This window comes from Dendrobates tinctorius, unplaced genomic scaffold (assembly GCF_039654945.1).
Source record: "Dendrobates tinctorius isolate UK_male_01 unplaced genomic scaffold, ASM3965494v1 ptg000203l, whole genome shotgun sequence".
Taxonomy (NCBI): domain Eukaryota; kingdom Metazoa; phylum Chordata; class Amphibia; order Anura; family Dendrobatidae; genus Dendrobates; species Dendrobates tinctorius.
In genome coordinates, this window is record NW_027361870.1 from 19396611 (window position 1) to 19410830 (window position 14220).

The 14220-nt window shown below is 47.4% G+C and overlaps 1 protein-coding gene across 1 annotated transcript in view; it reads right to left on the reverse strand.

Annotated features, from left to right (window-relative positions):
* The window catches only part of PLCB1 (phospholipase C beta 1), a 1254316-nt gene that overhangs the window by 227914 nt on the left and 1012182 nt on the right, over positions 1–14220 (reverse strand). The window lies entirely within an intron of this gene.

Below are 14220 nucleotides of genomic sequence, written 5' to 3' on the forward strand. Positions count from 1 at the left end.
TAATAATTGGGACTGTATAGCTGCAACTGAGTTGGGATGAAAAATTAAACAAAGCAAAAATATTGATGCTGTGAAATACAGTCATGGTTGAAAGTGTTAGCACCCTTTAAATTGTTCCAAAAAATAAAGCATTTCTTCCAGAAAATATTTGCAATCACACATGTCTTATTATAAACACATTTATTTCCTTTTGTGTGTATTGGAACAACACAAACAAAACAGAGAAAAAAAAGGCAAAGTGGACATAATTTCACACAAAAGCCAAAAATGGGCTAGACAAAATTGTTGGCACAGTGGTGTAGTGACCACTGTGTCCGCTAGGGGGCGCTGTGTTGATGTCCTAGGAGAGAGGATGAATGGCAGAATCCTGAAGGACCGTTATGTATCTCAAGGTGGGTGGCCTTGAGATGAAGACTTATGTGTGTGTTGATCAGCAGTGATACAGCTGAGGTGCTGTTTCTGTGTCAGGGAGAAGTCTCCAGGGAGCTGGGGAGATGGGCAGGCCCTGTTACCTACAAACCCACCCAGGGGGTGTGTTTAGAACACTATTGTAGAGTGTGTATGAGTGGTTGAAGGACCTGTGATGAGGTCATAGCTATGTGACCCGGTGGGCGTGGCTACGGACCATATAAGGTGGCCAGGTTAGGTCACATGGGTGAATGCAGGGGCCTAGTTGGTCCATTGTGGAAGGTCCCGCTGAGAGATGGGGCTGTCTGCCTGACAGCAAAGAAGTGGCTGTGTATAATGGCTGCATGTGCCTGATGATTCCCTGGAGGGAATGGATGTCTGCAGCATGGAGGAACAGCCATGAGGAAACCCTGATGTGGGTGAGATAACTGAGGCTGAAGAGCCTGCGTATGCGTAACCTGTGTGACCACAGGGATTACAGAGCTAAACTCTGTCATGGACACTATCCTGATTAAGTGAACTGTATGTTATGCTGTGGGTTTATGCTGCATAATAAACTGCATGGACTATAATGGTTTTATGGAAAATCCGTGCCGGATCTGGTTTTGTGGCGGCTAAGCGAGTATCCCCCTATGTGAATGACAGCGCTACCTCACAATTGGTGGAGAAGGCTATGGGCAGTGCTGACAACGCTAAGCCAGGAGGGCTGATGGTTGTGAAAGCCGTGTGATGTGCTGCTGACTGGAGTCAGAGAAAGAGACTGGTGATTTCTAGGGTGCCTCTGCGGGTAAGAGGTACCTGAGGACATGTGTGGCCGACACAGGTAACGGACAGGTGTCCGTGTGGTACTGACCTGGGTCAGTGAGTGAGACGGTGTACCTGGAGGGTTCAGTGAGGAAAGGTCCTGAAGGGTCAGTGTTGGGAGATTCTAGGAGAAAGAATTGGATCCCGGGAGCACGTGGTGTGACCTTGGACCTGGTGAGGCGCGAATGTTGGGCAGTCTCAGGCGGAGACAGATGTCCTGAAGAGCACCCGCCGAGCCCCTGGATCTGGTGAGGCCGATGTTTAGGGAGACCCGGTGCGCCCTGTGTGTTGGACGGTCTCAGGCGGAGACAGGAACGTCCTGAATAGCACACAGACAAGACACATGAGTTTTGTGTGGTGTGTTTTTTCTTTTCTCAATTCAGCCTGCTGTGGCTCAGTGGGAGTCAAGAAGGTGACAAGCGGCTTGCTGTAACTCGGCGGGGTTATGAAGGGGACAAGCGGCTTCCTGTAACTCGGCGGGGTTACGAAGAGGACACCAGCAGCTGTGTGTGAACGGCAGCTGGTGGTGTCAGTATTCAGTGACAGCAGGAGCTGTGGTGATGCCAACAAGGACTTGTGTGGTATCGTAAGAGACATAAGCTGTGTGGTGTGAACTGTGGTCTGAGAATACCGGTATAACGGACATGGGGAAGTCCCAGAGGGTGGTGGTGACCCAAATCGGGGTGGTAGCCCAAAAGAGGGTGGAGTCCCAGAGGGAGGCGGTGACCCAAATTGGGGTGGTGGTCCAGAAAGGGGCCTAGTTTGAAGAAATGGGGCACTGGTTGGCTCAGTGGGTATGTCAGGGAAACCGCAGTGTTCGTGTATGTCGTTTCCAGAATGTGGGATATTCTTTCCGGGTGATGACTGGCCGCAAGAGTATACCGTGATGCTACACCGGGAAGGAATATCAGAACGGTTGCACTCAAAGAGTCAGGTGACTCTGGTAGGAACTCCTCTCACTTTCTGTCTGACCGAGAAAATGGTCCAGGTTCGCTGTAACATGGGGTCACGGTGAACTATGCGGTAGACAGAGTAATGTTTGAGGGGCTTGGAGGCAGTGAGTGCCAAGGTGGCAGTATACCATCAGACTTAGTGTATGCCTTGGAGTGGGGCCGGGACTTTGTCAGGTTTGATGACATATGCCAGGAGGGTGGAGACGTTCCTACTGTTGGGCTAACCAATACTAAGACGGTGACGGCTTCTGACGTGGAGAGGTCAGAGGTAGAAGTGACCGGGAAAAGGGGTACGTCGGCCCAACGGACGGACCTGACATCTTGTGACAAGACTGACCTTGACCTGGTTGATAAAACGGCTGGAGTGTTCGCACGGTTAATGGGTAACTGGTGGGATTGCTCAGCGGGTTGGGGTGACTCAGACTCTGGGGGTGACTGTGGCTCTGAGAGAGACAGGGAGCACAGACTAGAGGAGCTAGAGAAATAAGTCTCTGAGCTTAAAGGTCACATGGTAATGTGGCAAGGACTGAATAAGGCCCTCAGAGAAGAGGTGGATGAACATGTCAAACGAGAAAGAGTCCTGAGACAAACGGCCGAGCACAGGGTCGAGGAGCTCGAGAAAGAAGTCTTGAAGCCCAGAGGTCACCTGTCCACCTGGCAAAGTGTGAACAAGACCCTTAGGGAAGAGTTGGAAGAACTCTAAGAAACTGTAAGAGATCTTCGGCAGGAGAGGAAGTTGGATGAAGACTTACCGCGTATGAGCACGAGTGATAACAAGACGGAACTGCCAGTATTCATCTTGAAGAAGGGTCATGAAGAGATAAAATCTTGTGAGTTGGTGAACTAAGGACTGAAGAAGACAGTCACCCGGTCGGGTCAACTGTAGTGAGGGAGCTGTCCGTGGTAAAGCCAGAGCCTCCTGGCATGGAAGAAAGCAAGGCCACGACCTTCAAGTTTGTAATTGATGTACCAGAAGACATGCAAGAAGCCTGTGCTGAGGAAGGTGTGCATGAGGCTTTCAAAGAGGCGGTCAAAGCGTGTAAGGTGCACTTGGCACCTGAGACTCGGCAGTTGGTGATAATATCTGCCAGAAAAGATACATCAAACTGAGTAGCTGTCCTGAAAGAGATGCATTTACAATGTCTCCACGCCAAACAGCTGGTCAGACGGAGTAATATGAAAGCTGCTCGACGCCTAGAGTTAGCAAGGAAGGCTATGGATCGGCTGGGTTTGTGGAAAGATGTGGTTCCAGTACCCAAAGGTCTGATTGGGAGAATCATCGGAAGACTCGGGAAGGTAATGTAAGACCTTGTGAATATCTCCGGTGTGGTGAGGGTAAGGATCCCTCCTGATGATGAAGACCAGGTATCCCGTGAAGTGGGTTGGATTCCCATCATGGTGGCTGCCTCCGTGGAAAGCCTGAGAAACTTTAGGATGCTCTTGGAGTATCGAGTGGGGTACCTTCAAGAAATTGACCAGTTGAGGCTGGACCGTCGGCGAATTAATAAAGAGGTACGGAATACCAGGTGGCGGCTGCCTTTGACCCAAGATGTAAAGACTCGAAGGGTTCCTCCAAGAAGTGACATGGCAAATTGCCGAAGAATGTCAGTGTTATGATTGAGTCACCGTAGGAGGCAGACACAAAAATAGAAGCTACGTCCAGAAAACCAGAGAAGTTGGCAGCTATCAGATTGCAGACCCCTGAACCTATCAACACAACTAGCAGTAGCCGTGGGGGGTTCCTACGGTGCCCTAGACCCCTCGATCACAGCCAGAGAGCTAAATAGCCTAAAGACAGAAAAGGAAATCTAAACTGCCCCAGAGCAGACCCCAAAGTAAAAGGGAGCCCCCAACGTATAATGACGGTGAAGCAAGATGAAAAAACACTCACACAGATAGAAAGATAGGCTGAGCAAATGATGGGGCCAAAGCTAACTAAACAGAACCGGAAAGGAAGGTTGCTGTGCAATCTGCCAAAACTCTATCAAAGACATAAGCCAACAAGCTGATATGGAACAAGACCCTGAAGCAGCTAGGCTTCAAAAACTAAATCAGCACTCAGGTATTTTCAGAAGACAGAGCTAAAGGAATTCAGCTCACCCCAGCAGGGAATGGCAGAAATCCAGAAAAACAAAGCAAAACAAAGTCAAAGCACAAATGCAAAAAACTGAGCAGAAAACTTAGCTTTAGAAGAGCAGGAGTTCAGACTGGTCTCCAAGGATATCACAGAGAAATCACCCGCAGGGCAGAAGGGCATTGGCAGCCTTATATCCAGTCAGTAACTCCACTCAGCCAGTCATCATCATTGGGCTCAGGTGTTTGATAATCAGGCTCACTACCTTTCTTTACCAGAAGAGGGAGTTCCTCGGGCCTCAGTAGTGAAGGGGAAAATGAACTCACAACAGTACCTCCCCCTTGAGGAGGGGTCACCGAACCCTCAACCACGCCACCAGGGCGATCAGGGTGAGCCCGATGAAAGGCACGCACCAATCTTTTGGCATGAATATCAGAGGCAGAGACCCAGGAATTATCCTCCTGACCATAACCCTTCCACTTAACCAAATACTAGAGTCTCCGTCTAGCCAGACGGGAATCCAGAACTTTCTCTACCTCATATTCCATGTTACCTTCAGCCAATACAGGGTCTGGAGGTGCCACCCCCGGAACAACAGGTTCAACAAACCTTTTCAACAAAGATTTATGGAACACATTATGGATTTTAAATGTGACAGGAAGAGCCAAACGAAAAGAGACTGGATTAATAATCTCCAAAATCTTGTAAGGTCCAATAAATCTAGGCTTAAACTTAGGAGAAGCCACCTTCATAGCAATATTTTTTGATGATAACCACACCATATCACCAACCTTAAACTGGGGACCAATGGTCCTATGTCGGTTGGAAAACCGCTGAGCCTTTTCCTGGGAGAGAGATAACTTATCCACCACTTGGTCCCAGATCTGGTGCATTCTCTCCACCACAGTGTCAACACCTGGGCAGGCAGAGGGCTCCACCTGCCCTGAAGAAAATCGAGGATGAAACCCAAAGTTACAAAAAAAAGGTGACATCAAAGTGGCAGAACTAGCTCTATTATTTAAAGCAAATTCGGCCAAGGGCAAAAATGAAACCCAATCATCCTGATCAGCGGAAATAAAACATCTCAAATACGACTCCAAGGTCTGGTTTGTTCTCTCTGTCTGCCCATTGGTCTGAGGGTGAAAAGCAGAGGAGAAGGACAACTGAATTCCCAGCTTGGAACAGAAAGTTCTCCAAAATCTAGACACAAACTGAACTCCTCTGTCAGATACAATGTTCTCAGGAATCCCGTGCAAGCGAACCACCTGTTGCAAAAACAGGGGCACCAACTCAGAGGAAGATGGCAACTTAGGGAGTGGTACAAGATGAACCATCTTAGAGAACCTATCACAAATTACCCAAATAACAGTCATCCTTTGAGAGACAGGCATATCAGAGATGAAATCCATTGAAATATGGGTCCATGGCCTCTTGGGGACAGGCAAAGGCATCAACAACCCACTAGAGCGAGAACACGATTTAGACCGGGAACACGTCCCACAGGACTGCACAAAATTCCTGACATCACGAGACAAGGAGGGCCACCAAAAAGACCGACTCACCAGATCTCTAGTACCAAAAATACCTGGATGACCAGCCAAAGCAGAGCAATGAACTTCAGACATCACTCTCTTCTTCCACTGGTCAGGAACATACAACTTTCCACTGGGACAACGCTCAGGTTTGTCCTCCTGGAACTCTTCTAGAGCACGTCTCAAATCGGGCGAGATGGCAGAAAGAACTACCCCTTCGCCTAAGATGGTAGCAGGCTTGGTCACCACAGGAGAATCAGCAAAGAAGCTCCTAGAGAGGGCGTCTGCCTTGACATTCTTAGTTCCAGGAAGAAAAGAAACCACAAAATCAAAACGTGTAAAAAAACAAGGCCCACCTAGCCTGTCTAGGGATCAAGCGCTTAGCCGACTCTAGGTAAATAAAATTCTTGTGGTCAGTGAGGACCACGACTTGATGCTTACCTCCCTCCAACCAATGTCTCCACTCCTCAAATGCCCATTTCATGGCCAACAGTTCCCGATTCCCCACATCATAGTTACGTTCAGATAGAGAGAACTTTCGGGAAAAGAAAGCACAGGGATTCATTTTAGATGTTACAGGATCCTTTTGGGACAAAACAGCTCCTGCACCAATCTCAGAAGCATCCACCTCTACCTGGAACGGAAGTGAGACATCAGGTTGCCGCAAAACCGGGGCGGAGGCGAATCTTCGCTTCAGCTCCTGAAAGGAAGAAACAGCCTCCGGAGACCAATTTAACACATCAGCACCTTTCTTAGTCAAATCAGTCAATGGCTTGGCAATACTAGAAAATTTTGCTATAAATTTCCGATAAAAATTAGCAAAACCCAAAAACTTCTGGAGGGCCTTCAAAGAAGTGGGCTGAACCCAATCGTAAATGGCCTGTACCTTGGCCGGGTCCATTTCAATAGTTGACGGGGACAAAATAAATCCCAAAAAAGAAATCATCTGTACTCCAAAAAGGCATTTAGATCCTTTGACATACAGGGAATTCTCCCTAAAGATCCGGAACACAGTCCGAATATGTTCCACATGAGAATCCCAATCCTTGGAGAAGATCAAAATATCATCCAGATAGATAATCAAAAATGTATCGACAAAATCTCGGAAAATATCGTTCATGAAGCACTGGAAGACAGAAGGGGCATTAGTGAGCCAAAAAAGGCATCACCAGGTACTCAAAATGTCCCTCCAGAGTATTAAACGCCGTCTTCCATTCATCCCCATGCTTAATGCGAATAAGATTATACGCCCCCCTGAGGTCAAGCTTGGTAAACCAGCAAGCACCTTTAACTCTGGAGAATAGATCAGAAATCAGGGGTAACGGATACTGATATTTAACAGTAATTTTGTTGAGGGCACGATAATCAATACAAGGTCTTAATGATCCATCCTTTTTGGCTACAAAAAAAAAAACGGCACCTAAGGGTGACGAGGATGGTCTAATATGACCCTTCTCCAACGCCTCCTTAATGTAGGATCGCATAGCCTCGTGCTCGGGTACAGATAAATTGAAGAGCCGACCCTTGGGAAATTTACACCCCGGGCTCATTTCAATTGCACAGTCATAACTCCTATGAGGAGGCAGAGACGCAGACTCATTCTCACTAAATACATCATAAAAGTCCGCCAAATAATCAGGAACATCATGCGACTGAGGAGAGGTGGAAAACACCGGAGCCTCACTAAAGGCACACCGACAACCCCAACTCACCACAGACACAGATTTCCAATCCAAAACTGGATTATGAATTTGTAACCAGGGAAACCCCAGAACAATAGTATCATGCAGATTATGCAACACCAAAAATCTGCAATTTTCTTGATGTCTGGGGCGACCCGCATTACCACCTGGGTCCAAAACTGAGGTTTATTTTTAGCCAAAGGAGTAGCATCAATCCCCCTCAAAGGGATAGGCATCTGCAGAGGTGTCATCGGAAATCCACAACGTTTAGCAAAATCCAAGTCCATTAGGTTTAGGGCTGCTCCCGAATCCACAAAAGCCTTGGTGGAAAATGTGGACAGGGAGCAGATCAGCGTAATAGCCAGAAGAAACTTAGGTTGAACACCACCAACAGAAAACGTGTGTGCAAAGCGTTTCTCTCGTTTAGGACAGACAGAAATAATATGCGAGACATCTCCACAGAAAAAACACAACTTATTACGCCTTCTGAACTCCTGACGCTGCTCTCTGGAAAAAACTCTATCACATTGCATAGGTTCAGACATTTGTTCAACAGGTGGCAACACCTCTCGTGCAGCTTTGCGTTCGCGCAAACGCCGATCAACCTGAATGGCTAATGACATAGAATCGTCAAGACCAGAGGGAACAGGAAATCCCACCATAGTATCTTTTACGGCTTCTGACAACCCCTTCCGAAAGAGAGCAGCCAAGGCATTATCATTCCAGGTAGTAAGTACTGCCCACTTTCGGAATTTTTGACAGTACAATTCTGCAGAATCTCGACCCTGGTTCAATGCCAGAAGGGTCTTTTCAGCCTGATCAATGGCATTAGGTTCGTCATACAACAACCCCAAGGCCTGAAAAAATGCGTTCACATTAGTCAGAATAGGATTATCTGGTTTCAAAGAAAACGCCCAATCCTGGGGATCGCCACGCAGCAAAGAGATGACAATTTTAACCTGCTGCGCGGAGCTCCCTGACGAATTAGGCTTCAATATAATAATAATAATAATAATAAATTTTATTTTTATAGCGCCGACATATTCCGCAGCACTTTACATTTCAGAGGGGATTTGTACAGACAATAGACATTACAGCATAACAATAATCACATACAGTAGATTATAACAAATACCAAGAGGAGTGAGGGCCCTGCTCGCAAGCTTACAGTCTATGAGGAAAGAGGTAGACACGAAAGGTGGGTGGTAACAGTTGCCCTGATTGTATGGACCAGCCATAATGTTAAGTGTGTAACAGTACAGACACAGAGGGCTAATGGATGCATAAAGCATGTGGGAACATGATGCTGGGAACCTGGTTATGGTAAAACTTTTGGCTCTGCCACACAGGGATAGGTTAGGTTAATGTGTTGAGGCGATAGGCCAGTCTGAATAAATGTGTTTTCAGGACACGCTTAAAATTGTGGGGATTGGGGACTAATCGTATTGACCTGGGAAGTGCATTCCAAAGAATTGGCGCGGCACGTGTAAAGTCGTGGAGACGGGAGTGGGAGGTTCTGACTATTGAGGATACCAACCTCAGGTCATCAGCAGAACGGAGGGCGCGGGTAGGGTGGTATACTGAAACAAGGGAGGAGATGTAGGGTGGTGCTGAGCCATTGAGGGCTTTGTGGGTGAGGGTAATAAGTTTATACTGAATTCTGGAGTGGATGGGTAGCCAGTGTAATGACTGGCACAAGGTAGAGGCATCGGTGTAACGATTGGTGAGGAATATGATCCTGGCTGCAGCATTCAAGACAGATTGGAGAGGGGAGAGTTTGGTAAGAGGGAGACCGATTAGAAGAGAGTTACAATAGTCGAGACGAGAATGAATAAGAGAAACAGTAAGAGTTTTTGCAGAGTCAAAAGTAAGAAAAGGTCGAATTCTAGAAATGTTTTTGAGGTGCAGATGACAAGAGCGAGCCAGTGATCGAATGTGGGGGGCAAAGGAAAGCTCAGAATCAAGTATGACCCCAAGACAGCGGGCATGTTGCTGGGGAGTAATAGTGGAACCACACACGGAAATGGCAATGTCGGGTGTAGGTACATTAGTAGCGGGAGGAAACACAAGGAGTTCAGTCTTTGACAGGTTCAGTTTCAGATATAGTGAGGACATGATATTAGACACAGCGTTTAGACAATCGCCAGTGTTTTCTAGAAAGGCTGTCGTGATGTCAGGAGAAGAAGCGTATAATTGGGTGTCATCAGCATAGAGATGGTACTGGAAACCAAATCTACTGATTGTTTGACCAATAGGGGCAGTGTACAAGGAGAAGAGGAGGGGGCCTAGAACCGATCCTTGAGGAACCCCAACAGTAAGGGGAAGGTGAGAGGAGGAGGAACCGGCAAAAGAAACAGTAAAGGAGCGGTCGGAGAGATAGGAGGAGAACCAGGAGAGAACGGTGTCCTTGAGGCCAATGGAATGGAGCATAGTGAGGAGGAGCTGATGATCCACAGTGTCGAATGCTGCAGAGAGATCCAAGAGAATTAGCATGGAGTAATGACCATTTGATTTAGCTGTTAGCAGATCATTAGACACTTTAGTGAGGGCAGTTTCAGTGGAGTGTAAAGAGCGGAAACCGGATTGGAGAGGGTCGAGAACAGAGTTTTCTGAGAGATAGCGGATAAGACGGGAGTGGACCAGGCGTTCCAGGAGTTTAGAGATGAAGGGAAGATTAGAGACAGGTCTATAGTTAGCGGCACAGTTTTGGTCGAGGGATGGTTTTTTAAGTAGTGGATGTATGATGGCATGCTTAAATGAGGAGGGAAAAATACCAGAAGAGAGAGAGAGGTTAAATATTTTAGTTAGGTGAGGGGTGACAGCAGGGGAAAGGGACTGGAGGAGATGTGACGGAAATGGGTCACTGGTGCAAGTAGTTGGGCGAGAAGATGCAAGGAGCCTGCTTACTTCTTCTTCTGTGACTGGTTCAAAATCAGAGAGTGAGTTAGATGCAGTGGGGGAGGGAGGACAGTGCATGGTATGAGGGGATTTGGAGATAATTTCCTGTCGGATCTGGTCAATTTTTTCTTTGAAGTAATTGGCCAGATCGTCAGCTCGGAGCTCCGTGGTTGGGGCCTGTACTCTTGGATTGAGTAGAGAATGAAAAGTGTCAAAGAGACGTTTCGGGTTATTGGACAGTGAGATGATGAGGGTGTTGAAATAGGTTTGTTTGGAGAGGTGAAGGGCAGTGTTGTATGTTCTAAGCATAAACTTAAAATGGATGAAATCTTCGCGTAGATTGGATTTTCTCCACAGACGTTCGGCGCACCTGGAGCACCGCTGCAGGAAACGTGTTTGCACCGTGTGCCAGGGTTGTCGCCGTCTGCGTTGTGGTGTTCTATTTATAGGGGGTGCAAAATCATCCAGGGCACTTTGAAGTGTTTCATTGTAATGCTTCAATGCAGAATCAGGACATGAGAGGGAGGAGATAGGGGCCAATGAAGACTGCAAGTTCTTCAGAAGTTTCTGGGTGTTAATGGCCTGTATGTTTCTATAAGTCTGGACAGTGGGGGTGACCTGAGCAGCCTGGCAGTTCTTTATAGAGAATGAAAGAAGATTGTGGTCAGAGAGCGGGAGAGGGGAGTTTGCAAAATCATCCACTGCACAAAGCCGAGAGAAGACCAAGTCAAGGGAGTTTCCGTCTTCATGCGTTGGAGAATTAGTAAGCTGCAAAAGGCCAAATGAGGAGGTTAGAGATAAAAGGTGAGTAGCAGATGGGGAGAGGGGAAGAGCAATGGGGATGTTGAAATCTCCCATGATGAGGGTAGGGATGTCACAGGAGAGAAAATGTGGAAGCCAAGTGGCAAAATGATCCAGGAACTGATGGGAGGGGCCGGGAGGATGATACACCACCGCCACTCGCATGGAGAAGGGGGTGTAGAGTCTGACGGCATGGACCTCAAAAGAAGGGAAGACAAGTGAGGGTACTTGAGGGATAACCTGAAAGGTACATTTTGGTGATAGGAGCAGACCAACGCCTCCACCAGCTCTATTGTCTGATCTTGGGGTATGAGAGAAGTGTAGTCCACCATATGAAAGAGCAGCAGCAGCGGTAGTGTCTGACTGCTGGATCCAGGTTTCAGTAAGAGCCAGGAGGTTAAGAGAATTAGAAAGGAAGAAGTCATGAATGAAGGAGAGTTTGTTACACACTGAGCGAGAATTCCAACGTGCACAATTAAGAGAGACAGATGGCAAGGCAAAAAATAATTTACAATTATTTTTGAAATTCAAAAATTTAGACCGATCCCCAAAAAATACATCAGGTGTAGGAATCTTTGGTTCAGCAGCATGTGAATGAGCAAGGTAGGCGGAAATTCCCCGCACTTCCGCAGCGAGCTGCTCCACACTATCAGACAATGGCTTTATCTCCATTGAGAGAAAACAAAATTCCCCCTACGGCCTCAGAGACATAGAGGAAAAAATATACACACTTTTTTTTTTTTTTTACAATTCTTTCCTGCTATTGAGTACCCTAGGATATGCGGTATGGCGGGTGATTCTGTTATGATTGAGTCACCGTAGGAGGCAGACACAAAAATAGAAGCTACATCCAGAAAACCAGAGAAGTTGGCAACTATCAGATTGCAGCCCCCTGAACCTATCAACACAACTAGCAGTAGCCGTGGGGGTTTCCTACGGTGCCCTAGACCCCTCGATCACAGCCGGAGAGCTAAATGGCCTAAAGACAGAAAAGGAAATCTAAACTGCCCCAGAGCAGACCCCAAAGTAAAAGGCAGCCCCCAACATATAATGACGGTGAAGCAAGATGAAAAAACACTCACACAGATAGAAAGATAGGCTGAGCAAACGATGGGGCCCAAGCTAACTAAACAGAACAGGAAAGGAAGGTTGCTGTCTGCAATCTGCCAAAACCCTATCAAAGACATAAGCCAACAAGCTGATATGGAAAAAGACCCTGAAGCAGCTAGGCTTCAAAAACTAAATCAGCACTCAGGTATTTTCAGAAGACAGAGCTAAAGTAATTCAGCTCACCCCAGCAGGGAATGGCAGAAATCCAGAAAAACAACGCAAAACAAAGTCAAAGCACAAATGCAAAAAGCCGAGCAGAAAACTTAGCTTTAGAAGAGCAGGAGTTCAGACTGGTCTCCAAGGATCCCACAGAGAAATCACCTGCAGGGCAGAAGGGCGTTGGCAGCCTTATATCCAGTCAGTAACTCCACTCAGCCAGTCATCATCATTGGGCTCAGGTGTTTGATAATCAGGCTCACTACCTTTCTTTACCAGAAGAGGGAGTTCCTCGGGCCTCAGTAGTGAAGGGGAAAATGAACTCACAACAGTCAGCAAGTGGCAGTTCGATGGGCCGTATGAGGCTGAGAAACCTTAGTTCCTGTGAGACGCTGAATGGGTTAGACTCAGGCCAGACAGTAGGCTCGATTAAGACTTATGACCGCACCAACCGGGAGATCCCGTCTGTGACAGACAGGAGTGTGGTGACCAAACAGTGTCTGATGACGCAGACAGATGATGACTGGAGGGTCAAAGACAACGACCGGTATTCTGACCGCTGGGGGCGGGGGAGGCCTAATGTAGAGATGAGGCCATATGATGGACGGAGACGGTTCTCTCGACCTATGGGGCAAGGTGTAATGAGTGCCCGGTCTCGAGAGCCTGATGTAATGTTGTGTGTTCAACCCCACAGGCTTGAACAGAGGGGGGAGGTATGTGGTGTAGTGACCACGTTGTCCGCTAGGGGGTGCTGTGTGGATGTCCTAGGAGAGAGGATGAATGGCAGAATCCTGAAGGATCGTTATGTATCTCAAGGTGGGTGGCCTTGAGATGGAGACTTATGTGTGTGTTGATCAGCAGTGATACTGCTGAGGTGCTGTTTCTATGTGTCAGGGAGAAGTCTCCAGGTAGCTGGGGAGATGGGCAGGCCCAGTTACCTACAAACCCACCCACGGGGTGTGTTTAGAACACTATTGTAGAGTGTATATGAGTGGTTGAAGGACCTGTGATGAGGTCATAGCCATGTGACCCGGTGGGCGTGGCTACAGACTATATAAGGTGGCCAGGGTAGGTCACATGGGTAAATGCAGGGACCTGGTTGGTCCATTGTGGAAGGTCCCGCTAAGAGATGGGGCTGTCTGCCTGACAGCAAAGAAGTGGCTGTGTGTAATGGCTGCATGTGCCTGATGATTCCCTGGAGGGAATGGATGTCTGCAGCATGGAGGAACAGCCATGAGGAAACCCTGACGTGGGTGAGATAACTGAGGCTGAAGAGCCTGTGTATGCGTAACCTGTGGGACCACAGGGATTACAGAGCTGAACTCTGCCATGGATGCTATCTCGATTAAGTGAACTGTATGTTATGCTGTGGGTTTATGCTGCATAATAAACCGCATGGACTATAATGGTTTTATGGAAAACCCGTGCCGGATCTGGTTTTGTGGCGGCTAAGCGAGTATCCCCTATGTGAATGACAGCGCTACCTCACAGCACCTTTCCAAAATTGTGGGCAAACAACTTTGTTTCAAGCATGTTATGCTGCTTCAAACTCACCAGTGGCAAGTAACAGGTGTGGGCAATATGAAAATCTCACCTATGACCACTTAAAAAGGGGAGAAATTGACTAAATCTTTGCAATGTGTGTCTATGTCTGCCACACTAAGCATAGAGAACAGAAAGAGAAGAGAACTGTCTGAGGTCTTTAGAACCAAAATTGTTGAACAATATCAACAATCTCAAGGATACAAATCCATCTCCAGAGCTCTTAATGCTTCTTTGTCCACCGTGTGCAACATAATCAA